General features: G+C 34.3%; 1 long non-coding RNA gene across 1 annotated transcript in view; it reads right to left on the bottom strand.

Annotated features, from left to right (window-relative positions):
- LOC149137535 (uncharacterized) overlaps positions 1 to 13,403 on the bottom strand; it is a 107,805-nt gene extending 94,402 nt beyond the window's left edge. Inside the window, exon 1 of the long non-coding RNA XR_016238568.1 lies at positions 13,346 to 13,403. This is a non-coding gene — a long non-coding RNA (uncharacterized LOC149137535). The remainder of the gene's footprint in view (positions 1 to 13,345) is intronic.
- Positions 13,404 to 13,624: the final 221 nt, after the last annotated feature.

The following is a 13,624-nucleotide window of genomic DNA, read 5'->3' as shown; positions in this document are numbered from 1 at the left end:
AGATATCTGTGTATATGCACACGTACGTGTGTGTGTAAATGTTTGTGTGTGAATGTGTGGCGGTTTAAAGTTGTTTAATTTTTTGTTTGTTCTTGTTATGTCTGACATTTATTTAAGGGTATATTTGTGATTCGCGTGTATGTGTATGAAAGATTAAAATTATAGTCATCTGTTTACATCTTGAATGTGTTTTTGTTATTTTACCAGTGATCATAAAACAAATACAATGTATATGTATGGTAAGGGCTTATGAGTTTCCTTATGAATGTTTTTGAGTGGTGTTAAGGACATAACAACTGTAGATAAATCTACTTTTAATGTACGGTGATTTCTGTGTGCTGTGTTTCTGTCGTAATAAATGAACATCTGTTATTTCTAAATGTGGAATGTAAGTTGCATTTGATGTGGCTGAAGTGGGAATTTATCTTGTGTAGGTTGGAACTTTGTTTCTTATTTTGAAGGACTATTTGTGTGTATGTGTGTGTGTGTGTGTGTGTGTGTGTGTGTGTGTGTGCGTGTGCGTGCGCGCGCGCTCTTGAGTATAGGTTTATATATAGATGTGCATGTGCGTGGGCGTATTATGTATATAGAGCTTTCTTTGGAAGTTATACATAAGTATTGTGTATGAATGTATGTGTTATTTATGCAATGTGTGAGTGACATTGTTTTTTTTTTATGTATATTGATGTGTGTGCATACATATACATACGGCTTATGTCTGTGTCAGTGAAGGTTTTTCTAATTGTTTTATCCTATTTGGAGTTCGAACCACTTTCGGAAAATGAATTTATATGGTTGTCTGCATCGTGAGATAGTCTCCTTTCTGTTATTTAGAATATGTATAGTGTAACATATTTTATGTCTATATACATATACACACACACACACACACATACGTATATATATGTGTGTGTGTATGCATGTGTGTATATGTATGCGTGTATATGTTTGCATATATATGTGTGTGTGTGTGTGTACGTATAATATATACGCACAAGCATATACACGCATATATATATATGTGTGTGTGTGTGTGTGTGTGTGTGTGTGTGTATGAAATACACACATTCACATATACGTACACACGCACTCATATATATATACTTACATATGCATGTATATCGATCGACGCCGCGCTAACTTTGTAGAAGCCTAAAGATAATTGTGCTTGACGTTTTAGGAATATGGTAAAAGATTTAAGAAATGGGTATAATGAAAACTTTGCCAAACTGATGTTATTTAGTTTTGTCTTTATAGTGTTGTATATGCATACATACATGTGTTACAGTATATAGCTTTATACCTAATATACTAAATAAATGTACGTATATCTACGGTAGTGTAACAATTTTTATTACTATAGAAAAACTTGTCATCGTTTACAAAACTTTTCAATATTTACAAACTTTTACAATATCGCAATCATTGTTATAAAAAAAACTCGCTTTCTCCTACAGTAACGTCATTTAAGTTGACGATGACGAAATAGAGGTAAACGACAATGCAATTGAGACTGACGATTTAGAATATGAGATTGATATTGACGAGTTTGTGTTTGAGAATGCTGAATTTGAAGTGGAAACCTTATGTTTTAAATTTTACTTAGATTACCATTTATGATTTATCATTTATCATATATCATTCATACATTATTTATAAGTCTTCAGTTAATAAGCATACTAGCTTCTGGAGGACCTGGTAAACGGAGGATTTGTTAGAAGAAATGTTGTTTTTAAGTAGACGTTAGTGAGTTTCGGATTTGTGATATTACTTTTATATATAGATTTAAATAATTTTGCAGGGATAAACCTTTTAAAATTTTTACAATATAATTTCTATTTCTTTTAATGAAATTTTTCGCTTAAATTTTATACCCGAACAATGCTTTAATCAGAAAAGAAACGTTACATATCTAATTGAGTTTATCTCTTTAAAATAGTTGTTGAGTTGTTTTAGGTGCACAATGTTATGCTGCATTTAGATTTTTTTGAACTGGTAAACAAAGATGTCCTGATTTTTCTATTATAGTATTTTTATAGTTTATAACTTTATATCTTTTATAGCCTTTCGATATAATCGGCCTTTGTTTGAAAGTTTCATTTTATGCTTAGTTGTCTGTAACTTCGTTAATAAATAATATTAAAAAGCCACAACGGCAAAACTATAGTCTAGTTTGACTATTCCCATTGCCCATGTATATGCGTGTTATGCGTTTGTGTGATGTGCTTTCAACTCACAACATACAAGAGTTAGAAATATAGGTTTCAGATTTTGGAGCAAGGCCATTAATTTTGGGGGAGGGGATTATTTGATTAGGTCGACCCTAGTGCTCAACTGGTACATATTTTATCAACCCCAAAAGGATGAAAAGTAAAGACCGTCTCGGCGGAATTTGAATTCAGAACGTAAAGATGGACGAAATGCTGTCATGTCAACGATTCTTCCAGGTCGCTGCTCTTACATACATAATAAATATATATTAGTGTAATTAAATATGAAATATATATGAGTAATCTAATTAAAACAGAAGAGTCAAAGTACAATAAATTTCTTTATTTCACACTTCCCTTACATAGAATAGTAGGGCAAAAATGGTAACTGGAGTAAAAATACTAATTTCTGATTTTCACCCTACGTGTTTGAAGTCATTTCATTGCAAGTATGGCATCATATCTTGTACTGTTACATCAACTACTTGTCAGCAAAGTTGTTGTCATTGAAGTTTAGAGAGTTTGAAATATATGTCAGGTGACATTTTTTTTTCAATAAATTTTCTTCAACTTTGACCCGTTTGTAATTGAGGTTGCTAATAAAATATCTGGATAATTTTTGGTGTTCAGAAATCAAAATGGTTTTCTTTTTTGGATTCCAAGTCAATTTTTTCCCACACTAATGTCTAATTTGATCATTTTCAATTTTCAAAGAATGATGTCTAAACTGGGGTAAAATGTGTAATGACTAATTTCAATAGTTTCTTCTCTTCATCTGCACGGTGTGTAGATATATCATAAGAGAGCCACTCTAGCAGATAGTGAAGCAGCTATAGAGTATATTTTAGGTTGAGTTTTAAAATTTAGTAGAGCTTCATTAATTTCATATCACGTGACATTTTTCCATGATCTTCTTTCAGTTTCACCTAGACATTTAAAATTTTTGCTGCATTTTTAATCTTTCTGATATCTAAGGAGTAGATTGTTGTGCATGAGTTTTTCTCAAATGTAATTCTCGAGAATTGAAGAGGCAAATTTACCATATCGTGTCTTACTCATTTTGCCCCAGCTATATACGTCTTTTTATTTACTCAAAGAGAACGGAGATCAATTTTCTGAAATAGTGTTTTGATTATGTTATGTTTTAATGCACTTTGAGAAGGTTTAGTCTTTGTAAGGTAGTGAACATTTGTAAGAATTACGTTTTGCATGAAAGTCAAAAATGCGGTAAATCTTATTGTGCCCACCCACTATTCTACAATTACATTTCTTTAGTGGTTATTTACAAATACGAGGGAGTGCTAAGTTCCTGGTTTTAAGGGTGTCGCTAAAGGCCTGGCTGGAGGCCCAACTTTCTGAGGTTTTTACAGGGCTTAGAAAAACCGAAGGACCGCTGCAATAAGTGTGTGAATCTGAAAGGGGAATATGTTGAATAAAATCTTGATTAACTAAACTTCTTGTATTTTCTTTTACCCAAAGCCAGGAAATTTTCAGCAAACTCCTATGGTTTGGTTATTTTATAAATTCCATTTTACATTTTTGCACTTTTTTATTTTTCATCATCTTATTTTATTGTTCCAAAGTTGTGTGGCAAGGGGCAGTTATGGTTGTATAGTTAAGAAGCTCAAGCGACACATCACATATTTTACTAGAGTTCCAGGATGACCAATTTCTTTCAAGTGGATTCGGCAAAGGGAAAATGTGTACAAAACCCGTCATGTGTGTGTGTGTGTGATTGTGTATTCATAATTGTGTATACGTGTGTGAGTGTACAAGGAAATGCTGAAAAGTTCCTGGCTTTTAGGGTATCGGGAAAGGCCTGGTTGGAGGCCCAACCATCTAAGTTCTTTTACAGGACTTGGAAACACCGAAGAACTGCTGCAATAAGTGTGTGAACCCGAGAGGAGTCTACATTGAATCAAATTAACATCCTCCAGTATTTTGTTTTACCCAAAGCCAGGAACTTTTCAGCACCACACGTATGTGTTTGTATTGATTCTTCCACCCAACTATGTCCGGCAACCAATGTTGATTTGTTTATGTCCCAGTAACCTAGCGGCTCGGCAAAAAGACCGATAGAATAAGTACCAGACTTATAAGGATTAGTACAGTGACTGTCGGGATGTGAAATCAATTAGGAAGTTCGCTAGGCAATAAAGTTTTGTGTTAAACTGGGCAAAAAAAAACCGGTATCAAACTGTCCTTCACTTTCTCAACAGTCCACACCTTAGTTCCCGTGACTTTTGTTTCCCAAGCTGAAGGGGTACCTCAGAGGTAGTGGTATTGTAGATGAAAATGGTGGTGACAGGCGACGTGAATACCTTAACTTTGGAGTTAGTAAATGTCTCTCCTAAAGATGTATATCAAAACTTTTGGAATGCACCTTGCGTATATCCAACGACGTTCTAAATAGTTTCCTTCCCACATTCACACACAAGACGTCCTAGGGCTGTAGCAGAAAACAATTCTTGTAAATACCACACAGTATGACTGACCCCGAAACTGCATAGTTATATAGTTGTGAAGGAAGGGAACCTGCCTGTTTGTTTCTCTCTCTCTCTCTCTCTCTCTCTCTCTCTCTCTCTCTCCCTCTCTCTCTCTCTCACTCTCTCTCTCTATCTCTCTCGCTTTCTCTCTCTGCATGTATGTATGCATGATTGATTGCTAGCCACTAAACTTTTTTTTTATTTTCTCTCTCTGTTTATTTCTGTGTTCCTTTCTGTTGAAGAGCGCAGGCTCGAAACGTTAAAGACTTTCTAACTTCCCAGCCGTTAAACTAATATACCTGTCTTTTTTTTTTTTTTTTGTAAATTCCAAGTACCCAATTTAAATCCCCAGTTCCTCGTCTTTTCCTTTTAAGGTCTTGTGCATCTCATTGTCTAGTACCAGAGCAAACAGATATGGTGCAAGAGTATCCATTTGAAGTATTCCTGTTGTTATTTCAAAGAAAACTGTATCTCTATCGGATTTTATAATTCTTCCTTTTGTATTTTCATGAAGCTTTGCTATTGCATTGAGATTTGGAGAGGCATCATATGCTTTCAGGATTTTGCGCATCTTGCTTCTGTGGATGGAATCAAAAGCCTTCTTGAAATCAACATATAGAATGATGTTAAAAATGCCTCTGTATGTTACATGGACAGCTCATTTAACCAATGAGTAGCTTCAACAAGCAGATTCAGCAGAGAAGAATGAGAATTGCTGGACATTGCGTCAGGCACCCAGAAGAATGTTGAAAAACGTAGATGATTTAAGATGATTTAAATGATCTTATGATTTAACTTTGTTAAATCTTCTATGTTTTTCAACATGTACAGAAATAGCCGAAGCTATTCCTCCCTCGCTTTATACACACACACACACATATATATATATATATATATACACACACACACACACACATATGTATATAGACAGACAGATAGACAGAGATAGATAGATAGATAGATAGATAGATAGATAGATAGATAGATAGATAGATAGATGCGACTATGCATGTATGTTAATACGTATATGTACGAATAAATGTCTGAAGATGCACATGAACATATATATATGAATGTAATTTAAGATATGCCTAAGATGTATGTGCGAGTTGATATATTTGTTCACACATACACACACATACGCACATGCATATATGCACGTGTGTGGGGAGGTATTTGTATGTCTATGTATATCTTGTTTTCATCCATACATATACGTACATTTGCTTATTTCTTTGCAAGGAAATGCATATATAATTAGCTGTCAGCCCCAGCATGTGTAAATAGCTCAAGGACTTCGAACTTATATAACCATGCGAGAAACCATACGTGTACGTATATGTAGATATGACCACATATATGTCGGTGCATACGTACTTGTTGCTTTGCAAACACGTACATATACAGGTGCGTGTGTCTGTGTTTGGATGAACTCGTCTGTGTGTAAGCAAACCCGTATTGAATATGTATGTGTTTCTTAGTATGCCTTATCTGTGTTAATATGGCTGTCTCCCTATGGTTTCTAAGTGAATATATATATATGTGCTGCTATGTAAGTCAATAAGTATGAGGCTTCCTATGGACTATATACGTGTATGACTATATAGATGTATGCAGAGATGCGTGTGTGTGTGTGTGTGCAATACACACACACACGCCCGCCCGCACACACACATATACATAGATATATAGCAATGACGTGCATATTTATTCTTCATACTTTCTGGCAGATTCGAACATGAACGTATCCATTACTGTTGTGCCTCGTCGTCGGAGAACGACTCCTTACAGACGAATGAGTGTTCATAATACACATGAGTGAGTGGACTGTGGAACATCCTGTGATTGGACATCACTGTGCCTCGTCCACCAAAGGTATCTCGGACTAATGAATTTAACAAAAGTTCGCAATTCTTTGTAACTCCAATGTATGGCGACTTGTTACCAATTTGCAGATATTACCACGCACCAACAAATATCGCTACTGACCATGATTTAATTCCTGTTAACGACCAACCCTGCTGAAAACAGTTAACCAAGCGTAATTAGAGTTTTTGTGCGCACGTTTTACATTCCTTTGGTTGCCTCGACAATTGCATAAACATAGATCATATAAACAGATGTCTGTTGTTGCTATAATCCACATTGCCCCTTGCAATTACTCATCCTTCTCAGTATATTTACAACAGCCGTACATCTACTCCAGATGAAACTTTTCGTCAAGCTACTCTCATTATATGACAAGTGTTTAACTAAATGAATTCGAAATTGTAAATTATTCAATCATTTTCTCAAATTGTATGTCTGGACTGAAATGCCAACTATTTGCTTAGCAAAACAAGAAATATCACTTAATAAATGACCTAAAGTAATATTTTTGCAGAATGTAGCAGAAAGACTTAAAATTCGTCATCGACAGATAGACACAAGTCACTATGTTGACTTTTTCACTGACAAGTAAGAGAACGATGAACAAACAAACCTCTATGTCATCTCTGATAGATAGGTTATCTTCATTTTCACGGCGAATTTTAGAAAATGGTTTCCCACCTTTGTTGTTCTTCAATTGTCTTAAAACTATGTAAAATGCAACTACCTGAGATTTATACCATGCCAGTGATTTTATTTCCGAAGCCACTCCTGTTAGGCATTGATATGTATGTATCAAGTAAAATCGAAATACACATCTGCAGCTTAATGCAACATATCTTTTCGAACTCCCTGTCAGTGTCGTAGATGTCACAGTCACATGTTTAATCTTTCCGACAGCGACAAACGAATGTTTCACAAATTATTCTGGTCTGGAGATGTATCAAAGACTAAAATTCATTGCAGGCTTTCAGTGCAATACGGGAACAGCGTTCTACCGGGTAGAAGTAAGAGAGGACTGGGAAGTTTTGAAATGGCCAAACAATCGTGAGGCTTGAAGAAGGAGCACCAACTTCCGGCAAACCGATGAGTGATCATCCATGAGGTAACGTTCTCTGCAAATTACTCATGGTTTTGCACACGAAATCATCCACAACAAGCTTCGCTTCTGTAAAGTCTGTGTGAGATGGGTGCTAAGAAAGTTTACCGAAGCGCATAAGTGCAATCGTGTGGGGATCTTACTCGACCGCTACAACGATAAAAGTGAAGCTTCTTTTGAGAGAATAGTTACTGGAGATGAAATCTGGGTCTGTCTCTTTGAGTCAGAATCCAAAAGTAGAGTATGGAGTGAAAACACTCGGAATCACCAGCGACAAAGAGATTCAGGACTCAACTCTCCGCAGAAGAAGTGATGTTAATCGTTATTTGGGACGCGAAAAAGCCTATAAAGATGTCTACAATCACCAGGTAGCATAGAGCATTGCTCTACAACTTTTTTTCACTTGCGATACACTTATATTTTTTCCAAAATTCGGCGGCAGACCTCAACTAAAATTATAGCTAAAAGTACAGGGAAAAAAAAATTATATTCGGTCTACACTGCCGCACACCTAGCATCGTCTCGTGGCACACCAGTGTACTCCGGCATACTGCTTGCGGAGAACTGGTTTATAGTGAAATACTGGCTTACAAAATGAAACCAGCAATTCGCACCAAAGCCCGTGGTCTATTGTCAAAGTAAATGTTATTTTTGCACGTCAGTGGAAGCCAACACAAGCCTACACACACTGTTGAAGCCACTGAAAAATTGGGTTTCCAGTTGCTGGAACACCTTGTATACATTTCAGATCCCGCTACTCCTATCACTCTTAGAACTGCTTAAACATCCTTTATGAGGTCGTCGATTTGCTAGGAACCAAGAAGTGCAGGAAGTAGAGCATAAATAGCTGCGCGACCATTCGAAAATCTCCGATGAGATAAACAAGCTTGTGGACCGCTGGAAGAAGTGCATCGGAAAGCAAGAAGATTATGTCGAAAAAATGATGTAATTGTTCAACCTCTGCTTTTGTTTTAATAAATCACAGAAACAACAGTGCGTATAACTTTTGACTTAACCCTCGTATATATGTATGTATGTATTATGTATGTATGTATGTATGTATGTATATGTATGTATGTATATATATGCGTATAAATATATATGTATTCATGTACTTGTCTGTTATATATATGCGTATGGTTGTAAATATAAGGTGTATACATGTATTTGTATCCATACATATAAAGATGTACATATATACGTGTACTCAGGTGTGCCTATGTATGTACGTACGTATGTATGTATATATGTATATGTATGTGTGAGTGTATATATTTGTGTGTGTGAGTGTGTATATTTGTGTTTGTGTGTGTTTGTATGAGAACGCAATTCCGTCAGTTACCCTAAAGCTTCTGAAAGAATCTCATTATCTCCTCCAAACTCTCTAATCTTTCTTCCAATGAACGTAATTTCTTCCCGATAATGTCACAATATTTAATAGCGGATATAAACGCCAAGTATAATGCGTATATAACATTACATTAATACCTAAGAAGAAAACCAGAAATATAAATAAAAATATTTGATTTAATCGTCCATTTAACTTACAAGTTAAATGGACGATAACTTCTCTGTTCTTTCACACCATACAAAAGCATTTCCTACCTAAAAGTAAATACCGTAAGTTAATTAATAAACTCATAAAAATAACACATTCGAAAACCAATAACAATGCAAAAACACCAGTTTACCAATAAAACATTTTTTAAACCTATCAAGCATCCAAAATCTCACAAGAAGCTCAACACATTGTAAGTGCAACAATGCTCCATCTTGTCTTTTAAAATGAAACTGTCTAGATAGTAACATGATATATAATGCAACAGTAACTTATAGTACCAATACTAGAAGCCCTATCTCGATATCTTACATAGGTTTGACAGTCAATCTTAAAGAAATATTACGAACACACTCACCTACTCCACAACTTACATATCAGCAGAAAAAAATGCAACTTTATAATGCTGTTACATCTGATCTTTGAAATCTAGAAAAATATCTTACAAAATTAATTGGAAAATACTAACTTTGTAGGTATATTCGTTTGATATACGTACTCTTGTGTATGTCTATATACATCAGCATATCTATGTGTGTATATGCGAGTTCGTGCGTATATGAGAATAGGTATGTACGTGTATCTATGTATGTATGTATGCATTTGTTTTTGAGGGAATATAAAAGCTTGTGTAAATGTGAGTGCATAGATATGCTTTTTGTACGCTGGAGTATGTGTTTGTTGGTATGAATACCTAAGTACGATTTGAAGATCTGTCAATTATTTATGCATTTATGTAGCTGAGTATCGTCGTACGTGTTAGAGAGAGTACCGATGGGTATATATATTTGTATATCTCTATATAGGTATCCTCGAAGATATATGCATGCGTGCGTGTGTGTGCACGCGCGCGCGTACGCTATTTAGATCATCAGAAACATCGGGAGACATAAAAATCATTTTTTAACGGTAGAATGCGAAGCAGATAAAGTTATAAATAATAGCATGTAGATATTGGATTAGACAAAAAGCTTCCATGTAAAAAAAAAAAAGGAAAAACAAAATAAAAACATAATCTCTATGAGAAGGAAAAAAATTGTTCTAAAATGGCGGGGATAAATTCTAAGGGTTGCTTTGGAGATACAGTAGAACGTCTATCATTTTTACATATGTGGGATACTGTTCTGCGAGTAGACTTCGACTTTTTCCATCCGAGGGTTATTAACCCAATGTTTACACACTATAAACATACATGTGCACTTATGTGTGAACGTTGTCTATGATTAGCAAGTTGGAGTCTAAAAATATGTAACCGTCCAATAAATACGTAACTATTGCGACTTTCAGCAAATTCGTTTACCTCATCTAACTCTCCTAAAAGTTCGTGTTACTTTTTCTCGCGTATATAAATTCTATTCGAAATTAATTTTATCTTTACAGCTACGTCATAACTTTTAGTTTCTACAATACTTCAAATCATGATAACTTGCACTCGATTCGATAAAAATCTACCGAGTGTTTTCTTCCATCTAAACACTAGCTTTAAATATCTAACAAGTATCTACATCTGTGGAACTCAAAATCTGATGTAGATAATCGCCGAAGAAATTTTAAAGTAAGAGTCAGTCTTTTATTCATGATAAACACACACACACACACACACACACATATCATTCTCTTTCTACTTAAATTAATCATATGTACAAACATATGTACGTGTGCAGCATTGAATATGAAATTTAGTGTTTTCCAGGCATTGTAGATCGTATTTATTTCTTGATCTTTAGCATCACAACTATAAGTGAAACACCTGCAGAACTTAGCTTTCAAGTTTTGGTTATTATGGGATGTAAATGGACTCGCCTAAGAGGATCGTTTTAGTCAACAACTTAGTTATTTCCGGTGAGTAAGAGATGAAACACATTTGCTGTCATTGATATTTAGCAAAAAATAATGGAGGTTCCATGAGTCAGTAGATTTGATATGCCATAGGGTCCAGGAAGTGTGTGATGCGTTGTGTAACCTGTGTTCTGGATAGGCTGGACAACATCGCATAAACCGATAGATTCAGAGATAGATATTGAGTTTATAGTTAAGAAACAGATCAGCTGTATTCTGAGTATCTATGTGTCGGTCAGTGATGGTGCACTGTATAAAAATTGTTTATGTAGTGAGATGAAAATTGCAAAGTTTCGGTTCTGCACTGGTAGCATCAGTTCTGAGAAAGCCAAGAGGTGTTGCTAGCGTTCAATTTAACGTGAGTGATGAATTTTGGGAGGAGTGAAACGAAATAGATATCCTCAACACAGGAAGGAATGATGGAAGATTTGGTGATAATTGGATAAATTCTGAGAGCGATAGCAAAAGTAGATATAAATGCACATATTTCACATATTCATATACATGTAGAAAAACCCCTGCATAAACAAATGTATGCTGTGTATAAATCTATATCTTTCATTTAGTACAAGGAAATGTCCTCTGCTTCTCTGCGCGCGAGAAATATCTAACCTTTTTCGATAAGGAACACGGAACAATGTTGTGGTGAATTGAATCATTCAGCTGTAAGATACGTTTGCGTAATGCCCAGCAAAGATAATTCATCTGAATGCTTTTTCCGTAAGGTTGCGTCTTTTGTTTGCAGACAGAGAGGGAGAGAGAAGGAGAGAAGATACAGAAAGATATGTGTATATATGTATATATCGTTGTTATTTTATATATATATATATATATATATATATATATAATTCGTTGTTATTATGCAAAAGTATCGTAAGTCCAAAACGTTGCTTTTTCAGAAAACGAAGAAATAGTTTCACCATTCCATAGCAAAACCATTGTACTACACTTCGACAATTTTTGATATCTTGGCATCTGATGGAGATACGATAGCTTGACCAAAAGGACCGGCTATTGTAAGCAAAAATAAATATTGAAAAAAGAAAAAAAACGCATTTGGACAAATTTGGACATACGACAGTTTAACATAATAGCAACAAAATATATATATATATATATATATATATATATATATATATATATATATATATATTATTCGCTCTATCTCTCTCTCTCTGTCTCCTCCCTCTCTCATTCTTACTGCAAACAAAAAGAAAAATCCCTACATAAACAAATGAATGCTTACGGAGTGAATATATATATTTATATCTTTCATCTGTTTTTTTTTTCACTTGTTTCAGTCATTACACTGGCCATGCCGGGGCTCTACTTTGGAGTATTTTACTCGAAAAAATCGATCCCAGTAATTGTATTTTTGAAGCCTGGTACTTATTCTATTGGATCTCTTTTGCCGAACCGCTAGATAACGGGGAAGAAAACATATCAATAGCGGTTGTCAAGCAGTGGTGGGACACACACACACACACATATGTATATATACATATGACGAGCTTCTTTCGCATTCTGCCTACCATATCCACTCACAAGGCTTTGGTCGGCCCAGTACTATAGAAGACACACTTGCTCAATGTGCTACGCAGTGGAATTGAACCCAGAACCATGTGGTTGGGAAGCAAACTTCTTATCACACAGCCACACCAGCGCATATATATATATATATATATATATATATATATATATATATATATATATATATATATATATATATATATATATATATATATATATATATATATATATATATATATATATATATATATATATATATATATATATATATATATATATATCAATGATAATATAGGGTAAAATTAATAATTAATAATCTTACCAAGTAGTTCGGTATGTTAAAAGAACTATTGTCGGTAAACTTATACAAAAATTTTATAATTATAAGCATAATTATAATTAGGGTTCAGCAAAATTGCTTCACCACATACCGAAATTTAGAAATACCGGTTAAATAGTATTCCACTACCATAAGATATCTCCCAGAAAGCAATATTCCCAACTCACATTGAAAATGCTCTACCTACGGAAATTATTAACGATTAAATTAGAAATATACCAAATCTTATAATATATCTAAATAAATATTATAGAAATCAATAATTCAGTGTAAATTATACCCCTGTCAATACTAGGATAATAAAACATATTTTATGTCAAGTGTGATTTAATAGTGTAGAATAAAGATTAATTAGTAAATACAACTCATACGTTAGAAACTTAATGAAAAGAAGTAAAAAAAAAAGTAGATTACTTTACGGCATAAGGTTTAATCCTGCAAGTTCAAGAGCAAATGGCCAATCCCACCGTCGGACGCTAAGTATTATGGGAATTTGGTATGACATAAAAGAATAAAATAAAATACTCTGAAAAATACTCTAAAAATAATATTATAAGAGAGGTTGAAGTCAAGGGGAGATAATAACTAGAAATGGGCTATAATCGTAAACCTAGCTTTACACACATGTCTGTGTGTGTGTGTGTGTATATATATATATATATATATATATATATATATATATATATATATATA

This window comes from Octopus bimaculoides, chromosome 1, assembly GCF_046866305.1.
Source record: "Octopus bimaculoides isolate indiv1 chromosome 1, ASM4686630v1, whole genome shotgun sequence".
NCBI classification, from domain to species: Eukaryota; Metazoa; Mollusca; class Cephalopoda; order Octopoda; family Octopodidae; genus Octopus; species Octopus bimaculoides.
The sequence above is the reverse complement of the archived record's forward strand: the minus strand, read 5'-3'. Positions and strand labels throughout refer to the sequence as shown.